Raw genomic sequence first — 20523 nt, 5'->3', positions numbered from 1 at the left:
TGTCACTTAAGAGCTGGGAAATCCTCCTCTTCAGTGGGATTTTTTTCATTGGAAATTTTTCCCACCATACCAACAGTGCTAAGATGAAAAGAGGGACCATTTCCTCACAGTGGGCTGGTCCCTGCCCTTGACTGACCTGTGTCTCTGGAAGTGGGACATAGATGCATCTGGGGGCATAACTAGGGTCCTTGACACCTGGCCTGCTGGCCACTGAGTTCCCAAGGGGCATTGACCTGTCACAGTAGCGAGTGGTCCTGCTGTGTGTTGCCTTGGGTTTGACCTCAGTGCTGCAGTGAGTTTTTGATGGCCTGGACGTGGCTAGTGGGTGAGGCTCTCTGAGGCAGAGCGCAGTGGGAGGATGCTTCCATGGGACCCATTGTGCTGGCACCTGTGAGGAGCCCAGGCTGGCTGTTGTTTGCTATTCCCTGCACACACGCAGGGAGCCTCGTGCACTAAGTGACATCAAGGCTCATTATTTTCATCAGATGCCACATTTGTAACCTGTTACCAAGTAAATTGTGATAAAATAGACTGGAGCAGCCCAGAGCCTGACTCTCTGTGCTGAGATGGCAGCTGTGAGCATAGCAGACAAGTAAAGAGTCTTACAGGACCACTGGCTTCAGCACATTAAAGGAGCAGGGGTTCTCATGGAGAGCAGAGTTCAGGTTAGAACCAGCTTACGATGCATCTTTTTGGCAGACACTCTGTGCCTGGGATGAGGGTGAACTATGTCCTTCCAGTGGTTCCAGGAGGTAGATCTTTTACCTCCCTTCCTCTCCTCTTTGCTATTGCGGAAACTGAGAGAAGGGAAAAATAGCAATGTCACATAGCAAATCTACAGCTTCATCTCATAGTTCTTCACCCTCTGCTTGGAGCCAAGAACAGGTCCTCACAAGTTACAATCCAAACAGTAGGGTGAACAGCAATAGACCTGCAGTTTTCACATTTCCTTTCCCCCATGCTGGAGTCCAGATGATGAGTGTGACTTGCAGTGGCAGCTGAGAGCACAGGAAAAAACCCCAGCTTATTACTGGGGTTTAGTTTTCTGTCTTTGAAGATTCTCAAAGTCTGCCTGGGACGTCGAGGTTTTTGAAGAGGAACTGTGTTTGTGTCTCTGCTAGGAGATAGCAACTGTTTCAGTTGTTTTGTCCTCCCAAGCTTCTGCCTGCCCCACAGAGACAAATATATTTGCCCTACAACATTTTGTGAAGTTGGATTAGGTAATATCTCCAGTTTGTATATGGAGAAACTGAAGCAACTGGGAAGGTTAAAAATTTCTGCAAGGACTCTTCTATGTCTTTGAGGGTTAGAAAGCTGAGAGCAGGAGTCTCTCCAGAGCGCCCTCCCCCAAGATTTCTAGCCTGACATACACAGAAGCACATGCTGTGGTTTTAAGGAACAAATGGGACCTTTAGTGGAGATCAGATCTTCCAGTGCTGTGCATATGCAGAATTGAACTAGCAAACTTTATTTGGCTTGTAAATAAATATGTTTTTACAGGGTTAATAGATGCTGAATAGCAAATACTAAAATGCTTCACATGTGAACAGTATATGTTACTTGCAGTGCTGTAGTGGAACGTGCTGGAGGTAGTTATAAAGGTAGTTGTAAATACAGAGTTTCTTAAGAATTTTAACACATTAAAAGTATTATGTGATCCAGAATAGTTTGACAAGTTTGACTAAACAGAATGTAGTCATTTTAATAGCAATGCAAATATTTCACTTTGGCAAAATTAAGATGGTATGAATTTTAAAGCCTTTCTATATTCTGGTATTTTACAAATATAAGAAAATGTTGAAGTGCAAATGTTTTCAATAGAAGTATAAACATTTATCAGAAAATAAGCTGGTAATATTTGCTTCCAGATTTTTAGTTAAAAATACCTCTAGCATGGCTAAATTACGAAATACTTTATTGATATGAAAGGTACATTGTGAGCTGGAGGGGGAGTGCCTGAGCATTTTTTAACTTTAGCTTTGTGCATCTGTACTCTGGTTACCAGCTAACTAGCTCTTTACTGCAGCATTTCTTTAATGCTTACTGATCCCTTATAAATATAATAGCTGTGCTCTATTCTCTGCCCCAAAGGTCTTACAATTTAAATTGGCAGTTCAGAAGAATTATCTCCCTATTTCAGGAACTGGAGCATAGCAAGATCAGTGATTTGCTCAAGGTGACATGGAAAGTACAAAACACCAGCACCAGCTCGTTCCACTGTCCGGTGGAGATCCATCCTCCAAGATCCCTCATTTTGGGAGCACTGATTTCTGAGCTGGCTTGCTGCACTGCCCCAATGGCTTTAGGTGGGGAGATGGCCAGTGGCTGGGGATGGGAGTGGCTGGCCAGCTCTGCTGCAGCTGTCACTGCTCTTTGCTGACAGTTCTGTAATCCATGGTGCCTGCTTTTATGGTGCTAATTAATCTCTTTTAATTAATGAAATCCTTCTAGTTAATGCTCCTCCCCTTCCTTTCCTCTTTGCCTCTCTTCACCTTCCACAGCTGAAACCTACAGTCCTCCTTGAGCAGGGGCTGATAAAATCTTCAGCCTTTAAACATCTCTGTGTATTCGTCTGTGGCGGTGCTGGTGGCTCCATCTGCTTTTCTCCTTTGGTGCGGTAGCAGCTTAATCTTCATGGCCTGTTATCTTTGAAGCACACTTGATTTCTCAAAAGAAAAACAGCTAAGCATTTTAGCACCCGCTGCTTTCCTTCATAGGCTGCTACATGTCATTGCTGTTTAATCATGGCCTGAGTTTGCAAACACTGTGTATGTAACAGTACTCCTTTAAATAGACCTACAGGCTTGATTGGGACAGCACATTCAGATAATATTGCTTGGCAGCACCTTTGCCATCTAGGACCGTTTATCTTCTTTCATTTCATCCCTTAACTCCTACATAACCTTTCCTCTCTTCTCAGTGCACGGAGTCTAATTCTTGTCCTTGTGCCATGAAGCTGGTCATTCTATGTTGGGTAAATCCAGAAGCAGAAAAGAGGCTTGGGAGCTGCAGGACTGGATGTATCCAACCTGTCCACCAAGTTATCACTTCTGGTATTCCTGAAAAAGCAAGGACCAGACTGCCACTGCACAAGCAATGCACAACACACAACAAAATATAGTCCTTGTCCTGAAGGACATTCAGTTCATTTTGGGACAAAGAGCCCATTTCTGGACTCACAGGTACATGTCACTGCTTGGCTGAAAGGTGATAGAAAATTATAGTGAGCAGAGCCATCAATATTATGAAAGAAAGTTTCCATACTTCTGCTCATTTAACTGCTAATCGCAGCATAATTTTCCCCTTTGCAAACCCTGCCAGATAGTTTCTTCTCTGTTTACATTTTTTTCAGCAGCTTCTTTTCCTCTCTCAATATCTTAAGTTTACAGTGCCTTTCCTCCAGCTCTAGTGGCTGATTTACATACAAAAGAGTGATCAGCTGTGGGAAGAACAGTCTAGCGCATCAAATAATAAGTGACATTAAGTGGCATCTAAATGACATTACTTCGATTCTCTGCTGAGCTATGAGTTGCAGTGTGACCATGCACACAGTAATTAATTCCTATGCCTCAGCTCTCCAGTTGTAAAATAGGCATGGTTCTGAGTTCTTGGGAAGTCCTGCATTAGTCTGGGGCCAAAGTGAGCAATGCCTGTGCAGAACTGAGAAACTGTGGTGGTGGGATCCATTCAAAGGTGTCTTTGGAAAGCTGCTAGAAAGGCAGTTACTGTGAGCGAGAAGAATTTTATTGTGTCTTGTTTGTATGACAGAGCCATGCTTTTACATGAGACAAGAACTGCATAGGGACCCTCTAGTTATATTAACTTCTACTTTTTTTTAGTTCATCCCCATCCTTTTGGGTCAGAATATGCACACAGTTCAGTGGAAGGTAGAACTGCAGACTGATTCCTCAGCACACTGAAGGTCCAGGCCCACAAAGCAATACAGGGAGATATACTGAAATCAGAAAACTTCCATGCCTCGTGTATTATTTTATAGTTTAGAGAGAGAGAGAGAAAAGACAAAAAGCATACTTTAAAGAGTGATCATAGGAAAGTGACTGTAAAAAACCCAAACAAAATCAAATAAAAAAATCCTCTGTCTTGCTAAATGCATCTGCTCACACTCTGTCTGATTCTTACTTTCCTTATGGATTTACAAGTGTAAATCCAGGATTGTTCTGTTAAAGTCAACATGAACAAAATTATTTTCGACGTATGTTTTCCATGTACTTAAAATCAAGTCATTGCTGTAGCATCAAGTCACTATTATACCAGAAACTGTAAATGCACTATGAAAGGCATATGCCATTTAGCTTTAAAGGACTGGATTCTCTTCCTAGTTGGACTGATATATATCACAGATGATCCTGTGCAGGTCAGGGTGAACCCTGGCAGGCTGAATAAAGTCTTGCTCAAGATGCAGAATTACCTGAAAAAGGAAGGGAGTAACAGGGAGACCCCAGAGATTTAGTAAAAGCTTCTCTCATGGTTGCACACAAAAGGTCTACCCCAAATTTGTCCCAACCCAAAAACAGACCCCAAACATCCCTTGCAGAGAGCTTTGCCTCTGGATCAGAGGCAATTTCAGCCAAGCAGCAATGTGGACATATTGACTTTTTCTCCCCAAGGGCAATCTCATCCATCCTTGAAAGGAGACCTGTGGAGCAGCATGCACTGTCATGCCCCACCATGCTTCTCAAGTGGTAAATGAGTAGCACACTCTGAGAGACTGTGGGATCTCCACTGACACCAAACATGTCACTGAGCTGCCAGTACAATGGAAGCTGGGAGGGCTGCTGGCCTAGGATCGGATGTCAAGGAGAAGTGGCAGGAGATGAGAAGTGCCAGGAATACTGCTTCCCAGCTGGCTCTGGAAACAGTTTATGCCTGTGTCCATCCGCACTCAGATCAAAGCCTCTCTGAATTATTCAGGTGCTCTTTGAAAACTCTCATCATGCAGAAAGTGAAGGCAGCTTGGCTTTACCTGCTGGAAAACAAGCACTCATTGTAAGCTCCAGGGCTAAACCAAGGTTCCTCTGCTCACACAATGACAGCAGCTCCTGCCACCTTTATGGCAGGAGTTCTCTTCTTGTTACACCAGGTTCTTACATATGGGTCTTGAATGCGTGGGCCTTCAGTCCTTACAAACTTCAGAAGATACTTTGGGTCTATCTCAGCCCAGCCTTGCACTGATGCATTGATCCTACCTTCTCCAGTGTGTTGGGCATGTGGAAATAGGTGCAACTGTAAGAACAACTACTGGCAAACTCACCTGGATGGTGTTGCGTTCTTCCAGCTGCATCAGTGAGAAGGACATTAGGTTCAGCCTAAAAATATCAGTAAGATAGCACAAACTTGAGATTTCCTGGAGGGCAAGGGTAGTATGTGCTCTGTTGTGCCATGATGCTGCAGCCACTCTGTTGAAGTGATGGGGCCCTGGCACTGATCCCCAGACTCTGAGAGCAGCAGCACACAGCTGACAGTGCCACACAGCAGCTTAAAAGAAAAAAGTGGCCTGAGAATGGTGAGACAGAGTCAGAGCTCTCTGCTGTCCTTTTAGATACCAGTAACTTCCTCTTCTGTGGAGCGAGTCCAGAAATCCTTGTGTTAGAAGGGTTGTTTTGGTATCATGGGCAGATGCAGCTATCTTACAAGGAGAGACTACGTACAACCTTCATATTACTTTCTGCATATTAAGCTCTCTGCATATCCAAGGCTGGGATTACTCAGTCTGACATTATGAACTGTGATGTCTTCATAATATTTTAGTTGCATGTTTTCTTTTAAATGCCAACAGCAGGAGACAAATATCACATTAAAAAGTAACTTTTATTTTTAGGACGGTGCTTTACTAGCCATGTGACTGAGAAGGTGAAAGGATTAAAAGGAAGATGGAAACCCTCAGTCATCCCTGACAATTTTTGCTTTTGAGGTTTTAATTCTGTTTTCTGACTTGCTGAACGCTTTCAGCAAGCCCCATTGCTAGAAAGTTCATCAGCCAAATACCACTTTTCATCCTCTGCTGTTGACTAAGTTAACAGCCTACAGATCTACAGGGTCAGGCTGTTTTTACACAGAAAGGTATCAGCAATATTAGTGCTTATGGTAGTCCACATTGATCTCCTAGAATCACAAGATGCTTTTCTCTACTTGTCAGTACTAGTTATATTGCAAAGTCGGTGTCTTTGATGTGGATAACTGTGGATGACGATGATGGTCTGTACCCTCTGAAACACCCTCAGACCCCTCCTCATAAATCATTATCAGCTGCATCACAGAATAATTCCCCAATAGAGAGTGGTTTGACAGTTTCACGCTAGGAACTGGTGACCTGTTTTGTTCTAGTTTAGGCAGGTAAGTTGCCACATGCTGCCAGAAAATGATACTTGGAGTACAAATGCGTGCTTCAGAGAGAAAGTGATTATACAGAACGATGTCCACAGCAGAGCTGCAGTGCAGGAACACACTGAGTTCTTCAGCCAGCTCCTTGAGGACAAAGTATTGAGCAAGCTTGTAACAGCAAAATACAGGGTGCTCCTGTAATGGGGCTGTCTCTTGGGGTAAGCAAATGGAAACCCAAAATATCCTTTCATTCCACAAAATGAAATCTTTATTACCTATCTTTTTAGACAACAAAGGTGATCAGAATCTCCTTAAGAAAGTCTGTCTCAAGAAAAAAGTAAATTTTCTGACCTGATTGTTATTAGGTCCTCCACTGTCAAAAGTACTTCATATCTGATTTCTTCTATCATGCCTGCTCTGAAAAGGGGTAATTTTTTTCTAGCACCAAGTAGGATAATTTTTAAATAATTTTTTGTTGTTGTTTTTGTTATTTATAGTGTCACTACAATATATGAGTGACATCAGCAATACTTTTGTTTTCTCGGCATTCATGGTTCCTTTTACCAAGAAGCTATAATCTACTGAAAATTATGGCAGTCAGATGTTCCATTCTGAATATTATCTGTAACTTGAGAGAATTAGTTTGTAATATGATCCCTTTTCTGAATATCTGAAATATGAGGCTTTTAAAGGCCAAAAAATTACAGTTGTATATCTAAGTTTCACTTCTTAAATTAATTGTTTTCCCCATCACTTTTCAACTGAAGCACAGGAATGAAATGAACAGAACTCGCAGGGATCTCTGAGGTTACTGAGTTTCGTTTTTTCCCCTTGGGAAAATGACTGGTTTTTTTCTAACTAACACTATATTGTAGTGATTATAAAAAGTGAAGGGAGTGGTTACTATTTCTGCATGCATGCTAATACTTGCCCAACAGGCAGTTACCTAAGAGTCAGGGGTAAAGATTATTGCAGACTGTACATCACCTAAATCATCTTTGCCCATTTAAATTACTCATTAGTTGAAATAAAAGATTTTATTCCTTTTCTTATGTGAAATTAAGGAACACAAAACATTTTTTCATCTAAATTCCTCTATAAAACGTTGGTTATTAGCAACAAACAGATGCTAAAAAGCACACTTAAAGCCTGATTGAGAAACACTACTATGGTTGATATTGGAAGGGATTTGTAAGGATCCTGTGTGACTTAAATAGTCCTTTGTCAACTGAGTTTCCTGATCAGATTGTACTTTCCACCATACACTAAAATTTACCCATTGCTGAGCAACTAATGAGAGAGTGAAACCATAAATAGATATAGATAAGATGGTTGTGGAGCTGTAATCTTGGAAGATTATCTCTGGGATAGGGATGCATACAAGGAAGCAGTCTAGTATATCCCTCCAACGTCTCTTCCAGCTTTTGAAGGATCTGACTGGTAGCTCCAAATCATGAGGATACATTTTTGTAGTTTGTGGCATTTAACCAAATCTAATATGCCATCTGATGTGCTGGAGGGTCTGTCTGAACTTCTAGGTGTGTTCTCCCCTCTGTGTACTGTGATAGGCAGGGCAAGGATTTCTGGCCTCTTTAGAGTGGATCATAGTGGGGTTAGGAGAGGTAAAGGCAACAGCTTTTTGCCAAGATAGAACTGCAGTGGTTCACCAACTCAGACTTCTGCTGTGGTTTGTATGTCCCTATTGCACTGATAAGCATGGAGGGACAGATGTTTATTTGGAGAGACATCTACAGAAGAAATGCACTTAAGCCTCATATTTGAATATTCCCAAAGATTAGGAAAATCCAGACCAGGAACCCAAAACTTTGAAGTATAGCTCTGTTTCTTCAGGCATCAGATGAAATAATATGTGGACTGGAAGGGTTCCAACAGTGCAGTTCTTCACTGGACATCATGTGTGAAGGAGTTCTTTCTTCTTCAGTAGGGCACTTGAATGAGCAGCTAACTCTCAGAGAGGCCTAAACTCTGCCATGCCAGTGCAAAACCACCACTCCCAGGATTTCTTTGTGTTTTGCAGCTTTTAAATGGAAGATGAAATTTTGGTTCTACTGACCCAATTGAAAAATACATGTTATATTGGATTAAATCAGAATGCATCCCATTGTTTTCCAAGCAGACAAGAGAATGTGAAGAGCAGCCCATGCATTGTTTGTAAATCTATGCCATATGGCAAAGACATACTTCTGTCTCTTATTTAAAGGTGAAGATATATCTTGGGGCCTGGCTTGATGCTTTTTGTGACAGAATTGAATGTTTTCAAATCCTAAAGCCATAGCAGGGTGAAGAGTGGAATGGGGTAGTGGAGCACTGGGGTGGACTGCGTAGGGAGGTTGTGTGACCTTCGCTGTTGTTCTTAAAAACAGGCCAAACAAAAAGGTTTAGTACTTTAACAGTGGTTGATCCTGCCTTGGCAGAGGCATGGTCTTGACAATCTCCTAAGGTAAACTTCAGCCATATTTTCTGTGATTCTGTAAAAGTATAGAATTGTTATTATTTCTGCTACTACCATTTGAGGAGGGACACTTCTCAGAGATCAGAATCTGATGGTGCCTGGTGCTGTACCTGTATGTGAGAGAAAGATGGTCTTGCCCTCAGAGACCTTACAAATATGAGTCAAGAAGCAACGACTAGTATGGACAGCTGAGGGAATACAGAAAGGAGCAATGAGATGCTATTGATCAGCAGGATAGGCAGTACTCATAATACATCAGCAGCCTAACTGCTGTCAGATTTTTGCAGGCATCATGGCTAAGGAGAATTTGAAGGAGGATAATGAGGAAGCTTTGCAAATGAAATCTCCAGGCTCCCACCACCTCTGCTCCAGAGTTGGGCAGCAGCAGGATAATGGTTTACCTCCCACTTCTGACTGTTCTTGTGTCCCTGCCTGCCGCTGCCCACTCTCACTGAGGGCACAGGTTGCAAACTTGTGTCTAGCCTGTATTGTACAGGATGGCAGGAGACAGAGCCAGGAAAAGGCCTGGCCCTCTATCCCACATGCTGTGGGATCTCTTCCAGTGACAAGAAGTAAAGTTGATGAGTCTGTATTGAGACAGTGAAGTGACCCCCGTGCTGCTCCACATAATTAATAAATAAAGCACTGGGGGAGTTTTTGCCATGCCGGCTGCTATGACAGGGCTGTCTACGGTGCACTTAAGCATTAAATGACCAATTTCTGTCAGACTAACTTCCCAAGCTTCTCTCTCTCTCTCTCTCACACACACACAAAGCTAGCTTCCTCGCTCCCTGCACTTGGAGTTTTTCAGCAACTGATGGCTCCTGGTTCATTTCTGTGGAATTAATTGGTCCCTGAATGAATTCTGTTGACAGGGCAATTTATCATGTGTTTGGGTTGACAGTGTTGGATACCGGTAAAGGGGGGGAGTGGTGTGTGAGTGGGATGAGGGAGATGGACAGGATGGGGGTGGATGGGAGGATGAAGAAGAGGAGGAGTAGAAGAAAGGGGAGGTGGAAGAGGAGATTGTTTAAAAAATTAAAAAGAAAGAGAGAGGAAAAAATTTGTTCCTCTCTGGCACCCTCCATTACAGCTCAGTGCAATGGATAATGCACAAGAACGATTGGGAGAGGAAGGGAAGAGGAAGGGAGTGCCACTCGTCTCATGACAGGAGTCACGATGCTGCTTTTCCGCAATTTGCACCATGGCTTGGGAGGAAAAAAAAAAAAGAAAGAAAAAACCCCAACAGTAAAAGCTCATCGTTGTTATATGGTGTCTCTGGGGCTCAGCCAGGAGCCTCCACCTGTAATGCCTACATCTCTATTTCTCCCTCATACCAAAGTGAGTGGGAAGCTAGGGACACATCTGGTTAATCCTCAAAATGCTGATATGTGCCCAAATACTGTTTCAGTAGGCATGAGTGCAAATGCCTCTCATGATGCATTGGTATCTGTTCTGTCTTCTAGCTTAGGCCATCCAAGGAGGAATCACATCTTGCAAAGCAAATTCCATAGTCTGGATTCCCCGTTTCCCTTCAGTATGGATCAGAAAGGGGTGCCTGGTCCCATATATGCCACTGACAATCCCAGGTTACATCATTTCACATCGTCCAAGATTGGGACAAGGAGGGACTTCCCAATATGATTAAAATTACATCCTAATTACATTGTCATTAAAATGTCATGCCTGCAGCATATTGATTCAGTTTCTACTCAGAGCAATGTAGATGATCATTTTAGTCCTTCTGACTTCACAACTTCTGAACGTGTAAGCGTGGGTATGTGTGCACACACATGTGCTACAGCATGGATGTTAACACCAACCAAAGACAGAAAGAAATTCAATTTGAATGAAACAAAAGTATTTTAATAAATATTAAATAGATTTTTTTAAACAATGTCTTTTCTAGGAATCTTTGAGTGTCCTAAAGAGATGTACTAAAGACTTAATCAGAGGGAGGTTGGTCTGTGAAGTGTTGGTTGCATGCATGTGGAGAGGACAGGCTTCATTAGTGTCATCTTCATGTATGTCTCCTCCCCCAGACTTCCCTACACTGCGAGTGGGATGTTCCAAAATATTCAGTGCTGAGGTCAGTGGAAGAGTCACCAGTGGCTTTCCTGCTCATCTCACTGAGAGCAGCATTAAGTCAGAGCTCAGCATTTCTGAAATGGCCATCCAGAGCCTTGAGCTACAGGCTAATGGGACCTGCCTTTGTTTCTCAGAGCACTGTGGCTCAGTTTACCAGCATTCAGTCATCATCTCTGCATTGGGACCAAAGGTTTAATCAGTCCAGCCTACAGAAAGAGTGCCCATATAATAAACAGCCTGGAAATGAAACTGAATTTGAGTGGGAAGCCCAAAACTAGGGGTGATTATTTTGTTCAGTCAGATATAATGCAAATGCAAATATAATTTTCATCTCAAAAAAGGTTCAACTGAGCATCAAGGAGACAGACTGCTTGTTTATGGTTGTATACATGCTTGTTTTTACCCTTGGTTCAGTTAAGCCTCTAGCCTCCATCCTGCTTGTGAACATATGAGCATCAGATCTTCTAGAGTGCTAAAATGGAGCAGGTAGGGTGGGGAGATGTAGGAAGCCAGCAGCTGTCACAGTAAAGCTGCGGAGGATTTAAGAGTCTTTTTGTAGGGCCCCCAAGTTTTCTGCCAGTTAGAAAGCCAGTTAAAGTTACTACAGTAAGAGCAAGTGTACAGGAAGGAACAGCCTTGCAAAGGCATGCTGGGTAGAGGGAAGATTTATTTTCAAGCACTCTTATTTTCCTTCTCTTGGTATGATCACTTCAAGGAAATGGTGCAGACAGCTCCTTCTAAAGGCCTTTGTAACAGGTTTCCATTGTATTTAATTACTCAGGTAAATACAGCTGAGATTCATCTGTAGTGAAGCATATCAAACCTGGAAATACTCATCATTAGAGATGACCATATCCAAAATAGCAATTGTGTCTTGAGATAGTGAGTTGAAGAAGAAAACACATGAGTGTAGCAATTTTTTATGTGGGATTCTGAAGTGTAAGTTTACACTGTTTGGGGTGGGGACCCACTCTCTGTTGTAGTGTAAGACAAATAAAAATACTGGAGGAACTGACATACACAAATTGGCAATGGTGGCAATAATAACTGAGAAGTGATTTGTCTGCACAGAAGTCATGCAAACAGAGCTTAATCAGAAAACTTGTGAGATGTTATGTGGGGCTTGGAAAGGACCAGTCTGAACTGGGCAAACCTGGTGGGTTACAGTCCCAGAGAACAGAAACATTGTTGATTGATAATGAGAAAGTGCTTGTATAGGAATTGAGTGTCTTTTTATTAAGAGGGACTTCACATAGAGATATAAAACGTAAACTCAGGTTATTTATAAATAGGGGTTTTTTCCTTATTAAAAATAAGATTTGTAGTATTACAGTTTATAAATATGAACCAAAACGAAGAAAATACAGTTTAGTAGCAAGGGCTCTGCAAGATAAGTACAAATATCTGAGAAGCTCTAGCAGCTACAAGTTGATACCAGCTAAATTCAACCAGAAATAATGTGCGTATTTCCAACAGTGTAGGTAATCAGCTGTCAAAATACTATAGTTAGGGTTCAATGTACTTTCCAGCACTTGAACCTTTATACTTGGTAGCAAATGCTCCTCAGAAACAGATTCCCTTAGCTCAGCTCCAGCTATTGGACCCGCAGCAAGAATTAATTCAAAGCAGCCCTATGGTATCTCATATCAGAGACCAGACAAGATGATCACAGTGCAGTAGGAGTCTCCTCTGGGGTAGCTGTGGCAATGAACTTGAAAACAGCTATCTTAAAAGTCAATGCCTGATTCCAGTTTCGCTTACGCACTGTTTACACGAATGTAACTCTTTTGACTTCAGAGGTCTGATTGACAGTGGTGGATACAGAAGGCAAATCAAGCTTCTGAGAAAAATGGTTATGATCAGGCTGTCCTGAGCCAGTGAGGTGAACATGACATAGGACACATTAAAGGAATAAATGGGCATATTTTCACTTATAACACTGAAGGTTTGAGACAGAAACACAAACATTTTTATATAAAAAAATTATCCCTGAAAAGAGACAGTAAAACCTGAAACAATGCAAATCTTTCTGTATTGTGAAATACAGATGAAAAAACTCCTGTGATTGAAGAGGCAATGATTCAAAACTGAACTCTGCATAAAACAGTGGACACAAAATGAACCAAAATAAACTCAAAGAAGGTTGCATTTAGAACTAAACAGGATATAATAGGTAGGTAGCTAAGGTGGCAAGACAAATGACTTGGAATTATTCAATATGCAGCTCCTGCAGCAGGCTCCATGATTACAAATGTAAGCTAGAGTTGCAGGCTGAGTTTCCTCACTTTTAATGCTCAGTCTGTGGATGTAGGAGTATTGGATTTGTAAGACTGGGCCAGGCTTGTGTTTTGACTGGTTGACCATCTCTAGCAGTAGTCTCAACAGATTCTTAAGAGGAAAGTGGAACTGTGCAGAGGGCAGACACAGGAACCATCTGCAGTTTGTTGTGAGCTCAAGTAATCTGCAGGTTGGCTGAATCCCAGAAATGTTCATAGCTTTCTAGAGTGCCTGTTGAATGCTCATAACCCTGGATTATTTTCTGCCTATAAAACTGTCCTGTCTTTTCTGGTATCACGGTGATTCCTTTGGTTACAAGTTCAGTTGGTCAAAATACAAACTGTTGGGGAAAAATTTTAATCAGCTTTGAATTTGTAATCTAATCAATTGTCATCTTTTTCTTGTGTTCTTGTGACCTGCAGAATCTGGTTCTGCTAAGGAAGCCTTTGGCTTGTCTTCTGGGGAGTGTTCAGGAATCATTTTGATGAATTCCAATTAAGAGTCTTTTTGACACCAGGGGATGCAAAGGTCAAAGGATGCCCTGAGCAGCACATAACAGACTACATGGAGCACAGATAAAGGTAAGACAATGGCACAATTGTAAAATTGAACAGAAAATTCCTGAAGACATGAATAGCATTTGAATTTGGAAGGATCTTGGAGTGAATGGTGCAGCTAAGATTTCTGCCTGGAGCCCTGCAACACTATATAAAGACCCTTGTATACTTGGTGAAGAAAGTAATAACAATGTTATGTCTCATTATGTAGTGATTAATCTGGAACGGAAGTTTACAGAAAGCTGTAGACAATCTCATCAGAAACAAGAGTTTTTGTAGTCATGTGAGACTTGTAAGGAAGAATTAGTGTGGTTGCTTGAAGATAAGAGATCTCTGAGTGCCTTCTGGCATGCTTGTGATTCAAGCAGGAGACTTCAGTAAATTGCTAGACATGGCAGTGGTCTGCATAGCAATTTGTCTTTAACTAACTTTGTTTATGGCTAGTTAAAAGAAATTCAGGGGACTAACCTCACAGCCAAGTGGATACTCAGTCATGAACAGAACTGACAGATTCTCACTGACATTTGTAGAGTCAGTCTCTGTCTTTAGCGCAGCACAAGTAACGTCATACCAATACTGCAGCATTAACTGAGCTTTATAGCAACTCTCCTATGAGTCTGAGGGAGTTACCCTCAATGTAGGCAAACATCCTGAGAAAAGATAGTCACTTTGGTCAGAAAGGTAAAATCTCATTGCTCAAGTTGAGAACCATAGCTGATTGCATATACAAGTTGGTTGCTATCAATATCATGTATTTTCAAACACTGGAGTCATGCCTGAATTCACAGCAGAAACTTCTGTGAGTAGCAGTCTGCTACTTTGGCAGCCCAGAGAGTAGCATAAAGGGGCTCTTTTGCACTGTGTTTATTCAAGGCACATGAAATCCTCCATGGAGGAAGTATGGCTAGTTCTTTTGTTTTTAAACTGTTTCCATCTCTTCTTCTAATGACCATTTTCTCCTCTCTTTGGCTTCTTCAGTCTGGGCTGTATCTTAGGTGACTTGTTTAGGATTTGACTTAGAGATGCTGAGAAGAGCTCATTTGGGGTGAAAAATGTAATACAATGAGGATAGATGGCAGAAAAAATAGCTGTTATTATTTTGGCCCTGATAACCAAAACTAGAATTCTGCCATTTTTTTTTTTTTTCAAGGTTTATCAGATTAGGAGCAATCCATGTTAGACCACTCACTAGTTTTGTGTGCCTAGGGAGAAACAGTGTCAGGGAAAACATTTTCCATCTTTGATAAGCAAATCAGATGATCAGTGGCTTGCAGATTCACCACCCTTTTGTCACTTTCAAATAGGGTTAATAGGACAAAGTGGGAGGACCTGCAATCACAACACTTACATCTGAGGAGAAGGAGCATAAGGAAGTTTTTGCAGCTGTATGATTTTTGTCAGTATCTCCTCTATTAGCAGCATGGGGAATTTCAAACTGAGTGTCTGTTTTGGCAAATTAAGGGCTGTTCTGGAGCACAAACCAATCTCAGTAGTCTAAGATTCCAGCTGCCTTTTGAGGCTTTTGTTTGGCCATTTAATGTGGGCTCTGACACTCACTGTTACTGTACACAGATATGTATTGCACAAATCCCACACTCAGTTCTCTGTGTAAGTAACCAAATAATCCAGGCTCAACTTCTCGGTATTTTGAGTGGTCGTGCAAGGGAAGAGATACATCAAAGCTTTAATTTTGCTGTATTAAAGCCTTTGTCATTCAGAGATCACACAAACCTAGTACCTTTGCTGATTTATGACTAACTTAGAAGGAAGGACTCCAAAAAGCCTCCCAGTCACCTTTGAATGAAACACAAAAATAATGAAGCCCAGCCCTGTGATATGGCCATGTAAACATTTGCCTTTCCTTGCCACACTCTTCACCATCGTCCCAAATGTTCTAGAGCGTCTCTTTCTTCTGAGGGAAAGGTGAAGTGTGTGCTCAGTCTTGGTCTGCAAAGGCAAACAGGTTTCAGAGCAAATAAAAATATTATTGATTTTTTTTGCTTTTGTTGTATCAGCCAAGTAAAAGACATATGAAGAGGTAAAACATGAATAAACAAACAATAATGGGTGAAAATAGACAGTCTATACTCAAAAGACAAAATTAGAAGGGTGCACATGACAACACTGGAGATCAATAAAGATTGTGCCAGGTTTCCAGAGTCAAAGACTGTTCTGAGTTCCCTTTAGTTTTGTTTCCGCTCTCTCTCCCCTCCTTTTGGTGGGAACTTCACATGTGGCACCTTGACCCAGAGCAGGATTTTCTGGGAAGTCAGTAATTCAGAGAATTCGCCTTCAAGGAGAAGAAATGTTCAACATCACCAGGATGTTTCACAGGAATGGTGCTTTGTGGCCTTTCCCCCCAAATATTTTGCTGTTCATAGTTTATTTCATGGTAGGTCTTTGAGACCTCTGGTGTGGGCCAGGAACCCACTACGTTTCCTATGCGAACACAAAGCAGCAAGAGAATTCCTGCTACAGGCAGTAATACCTTAAATCTAGTGAGGGTGATCGCCTGATACAGACAGAAGGGGGAGCAAAATTAAATAGCGGGAGCATAGGGTATAACTTAAGTCCCTTCTGATTTATACTAAAACCTAAAAAGAAGTTGAATGGTGACTATGTATCCTAGCTGGTAGAAGAACAGGGGAGTTTTCTTAATGGACTTTAGAACAGTCTTTTCAAATAAGGGCAAGTTAAAAATAAATGAATTCATTAAATCTCAGGTCTGATTAGATACAGAAAAAAATGATGGGTAAATTTTTGGGGATCTTTAGCAAAAGATGTTACAAAAAATTTCAGAAAAGCTAAAGGTGTGTAGTGTACAACTGAGTGTCCAAACATTTCTCAAAGTCTTGTAGTAAAAATACTGAACTCTACATGTTTACATGCCTAGCTCACATTTGAACCCTTTTGAGGAGCTGGTCCTAACTGCAGAAACTGAGCCTTTGGAATATTCTGACAAAGGTGAAACTGAATAACAAAAGATTATGCAGTTCAGAATAATTGCCAGTTTCTTATAGTTATTGGCCAGTGAACCCTCAAAGTTGATGGGATGAGAACAAATCATGGAAGGAAATCTCACTCCACTCCTGTGTGCATCTGCAACAAGAAAAGATGCTCATGGTCTGGGAAAGTTCTGGGCTGTTGGTGATTCTGGGAGACTAGTGGTGTTTGGTTAGATCCCTGAGTATGGGTTACCTGTGGGTTACATTTTAGAGAGCTGCTTTTGGGGGTCTTGGCCAAGTGTCTTCCTGAATTAAAAGTTTTGTGGACATTATCTGGGCTATTGGTGTGCTTCTGTGACCTATCTGTTAGCACTCTATTTCCACTATGCAGCATCTTAAAGTTTCTCTTCTATTTTGTCACAGCATTTTCCAACTCATTTGCTTAGATATTTTTTATGTTATGTGTATGTATTCCCCTGCCAGAAAATGATGAAGCAGGTAAAAAACCTGTGTTGAAAATTGATTATCTTTTCTTTCATTTACTTTCCCAGGAATTTTGGGGAAAAAAAATTACTAGGGCTAGTTGATGATGGCCCCCTTTGCTTTTATCCATACCTGCATAAAGGGCAAGAGGAGCCAGTGAGCTGGTGTGGCTGGTGAGATTTATGTGTTTTTCCTTTTCTGTGAATGATCAGGTGAGCAGCATTGAATGACTTTCTTTCCTTTTCAGTTTTATCTAATGATAGATGGGTTGGTCAGGACAGGAATGATGTCTTACTTTGTACAGTACCTAACACACAGAGTTGTTGTCTTGGTATCTGTAGGTGATGTTAATATGGTTCATAGTCACAGTACATGAGGACTGTAATGTTTCTTTCCGTGACTGTAGCCTTTGGCTATGCTACTTTGTGTATTCATTCAGAGTCAGCTGCTTGCTAAAAGCAGTCTTTTAGCAGTCTTTTCAAGACCCCAAATAATGAGGTACAGATTGTATTTTGACCTTATATGCGTAGCCCAGGAAATGTGTATATGAATGCTAACTAGCATCACCTGGTAAATGTTTTACCAGATTCATCTCTCACACGAAAATCAGTACTTTGTATGCCAAGTCTCAACCACTCAGTAAGAAAGAACTGTTATCCTCCACCTGCAAGAATAATGACATGAACTTAAATGTCATAAAGAGCTTTTTTGCTGTTTGTTTTTATTTTTGTCTTGTATTTTTGAGCCTGTAATTGAAACGGGATGGTAGAACCAAATGAACTCACAACTCTTTTATGAAGGCTGAGATTTCCATCTTATATGTCCTGTAAGCATATATATCCATCTTATATATCCTGGAGCAAAGGAACAAAACTTTGATAAGACTTGTAAGGCAACTGTGAGAAACAGTCACGTATTGTATTCTGATTTTGAGTGAAGTGGTTGGCTACTGCACTGCCAAAGCCAATTACAGTGATACCTGCAAACAGTGTGACGTATGTTGGCAGAGCTGTTCTGAGCAAAACAAAGTAGAAAGAGAAAATACAGGTACCTGAGATGAGGTTTGTGATGGGGTACCTAAGAGGCAACATAAATCCATCATCAAGTATCAGCTCTGTGGATGAACAAGTTTCTTGAATGGTTCAGTGGCCATCTAATGCAGATATGCAAATAAGTACACTTCAAAAAATTAGGTTAAATTGGGTTTTTGAATGCAAAAGGAACAATTAATAAAAATTTGACATACATTTTTGGGGCAGACAGCAGAGTTCAGAATTTTCCGGTGAAAACTGGACAAGTTGAGATGTCCCCTGAAATGTGATCTTTTTGGGGATCATTCCCGTATGTATCACCAGCTCCTAAGTGCCCCAGCTCCTCTCAAGCACCATGGTGTGAGCTGTTCTGTACCTGCTATTGCTCTTTGCTGGCATTTTCTTCCTCTTTTATGCCTTTATATAAAAAGCATCCCTTGACATGCAACCGGTCTGCAATCTCTTTCTTTCCTAGCAGACAGGTAGAAATACCTTCTCTGCTTCTCCTCAGTGGGTGACCAGATAGGCAGGATGCACACAGCAGTTTTGGAAAGGGGTTTGGAATGTATCCTGTCTCTCCTCTGTGGTATTGCGACTCCATTCCCAGAGCCCCAGAGTTGTAGCATTTAGTGCTCCTGCTACACCCTTTTAGCTACCAGAAAACCTGCACAGTTTAAGTAATTAAAGCATTCACTTAAGGTGTTAGAAAAGCATTTCCAGAACAAAGGTGGTGCCAGTTCCTTGCCTCTCACCAGAGCTATGAGGAAGAAGCCAAGCTGCAGATTGTATTGAAAGTGAGAAGGGTAAACTCCCCCTTCCTCCTTTCCCATCCCAGCCCCAACCCAGCCCCCAATAAGGTTTCATCTCTCCATGAATGGAGTCCCTCTGAGCATGATGCTGAGCCAGAGGAGTGACAGGTGCCTCCTGATATGCCTAAATGAGAAGAACCAATCAGAGGAGCCTGCCCAGCTTTTGTTGTCATCTGGCTTTGCTCACGAAAGATGAGTTTGATTGACAGATGCATCAAGGTTCACAGTTTATTGGTTTTTGCAAAAGAGCCAGATCTGCCAATTTAGACAGGGGAGTGACACAAAACTTTCCATCTAAATGGACTAATTTTACCACAGGGAATTCCCAGGCAGAGCGCTCCAAGGCAGGCGCAGTCCTGTTTTATTTTTTAACAAGGACTGAATGACAAATATAAACGACAGTTCTAGGCTGACGGAACATCAGCATTTGACACTTCACAGGGGAGCGGTGAAATAAACAATAGGCAGAGAAATTGAATTAGAATCAGATGAGAGTCAGCTAGAGAGGGAGAGGAGGGCCTGATTCTCTACCAAATAATTTATAAAAGAGCAAACTGAATACTAAGTAGCTATAACATGCTCACATCCTGGTTCATTAGCAAATTTAACGTACTAGCATATTACACTTGTGTGATGTAAATGGATGGCTAGACAAAGGTGGATGGTAGGGAGTGTACAAGGAGTTTCTGTTCCTGGTGGTGCAAACCTCTTGTGCTAATCTTATTCTGTGTTACTAATAGACTCTACAAAGTTAGAGAGCAAAAAGTATGACAAGTTCATTTAATTTCTCTCCTGTTCCCTCTGGCATATTGCCTGCAGAGTTCTGTCTAGTCTTCCCGTACTCTGGCGCTTACTAACTTTTGGGTACCCAGCTTTGCAGCCTTGGCTCAATTTCTGCTGGTTTTTTTTCTCTGGGACTTTTCAACTTAAAATAGGCAACTCATGACATTTAAGGAAAATGATTCTGTGCAGAGTCTGTCTGGGACTATCTGAGTGTGGACTCTGTCTGATTGAGATAAAAGGTTGTCTCAGCTGATAATGTTAGCAAACTATTATCCTATTTCTACTCAGCTTTAACAGGAGGATAGGATATATAGATTTTCCCCATGGGTTAGACAGCTAACTGTTACCTAGATGTTGCTTGGTAGAAATTTGGATTCCTGGATTTTATATCAAGTTCTGAGATTTGAAGCATATCTAGAGAAGTGATTTTCAATCTTTTTCAATTAGCAAATAGTAAGAACAAAAAACAATCAGTAGAAGAATAGCTGCCAATGCAGTGCATCTAAGTCCACAAGCTCACTTTTCCCAGTTACATTAAAAACAGTTTCCTTAAAAATAAACTAGGTATTTTAAAAGCATAAGTTAAAATTTACTTGAAGGCAGCATGAAAATAAAGGGCTTTGGATTTATTTGCTTGTTAGCAATGATGTGATTTCCGTATATGAGTTTGAAAAGTGCATATGTGGAAGCTGCCTTATTAGCTAGGTACTGTAACTAACCATTGCTGGTGTATTA

General features: G+C 41.3%; 1 long non-coding RNA gene across 2 annotated transcripts in view; it reads left to right on the top strand.

Moving 5' to 3' along the window:
* LOC113987002 overlaps positions 1 to 20523 on the top strand; it is a 107630-nt gene that overhangs the window by 81873 nt on the left and 5234 nt on the right. The window contains exons 2-3 of one of the 2 annotated variants that reach the window (XR_005562240.1): positions 13603 to 13761; positions 17234 to 17338. This is a non-coding gene — a long non-coding RNA (uncharacterized LOC113987002). Of the gene's footprint in view, positions 1 to 13602; positions 13762 to 17233; positions 17378 to 20523 lie in introns of both variants that reach the window. The other variant, XR_005562239.1, reaches the window with a different exon arrangement.

Source organism: Pipra filicauda, unplaced genomic scaffold, assembly GCF_003945595.2.
Source record: "Pipra filicauda isolate LSUMZ 115617 unplaced genomic scaffold, ASM394559v2 scaffold96_size2947999_pilon, whole genome shotgun sequence".
Classification (NCBI taxonomy): Eukaryota; Metazoa; Chordata; class Aves; order Passeriformes; family Pipridae; genus Pipra; species Pipra filicauda.
Note: the sequence above shows the minus strand (reverse complement) of the source record. Positions and strands in the feature narration are given on the sequence as shown.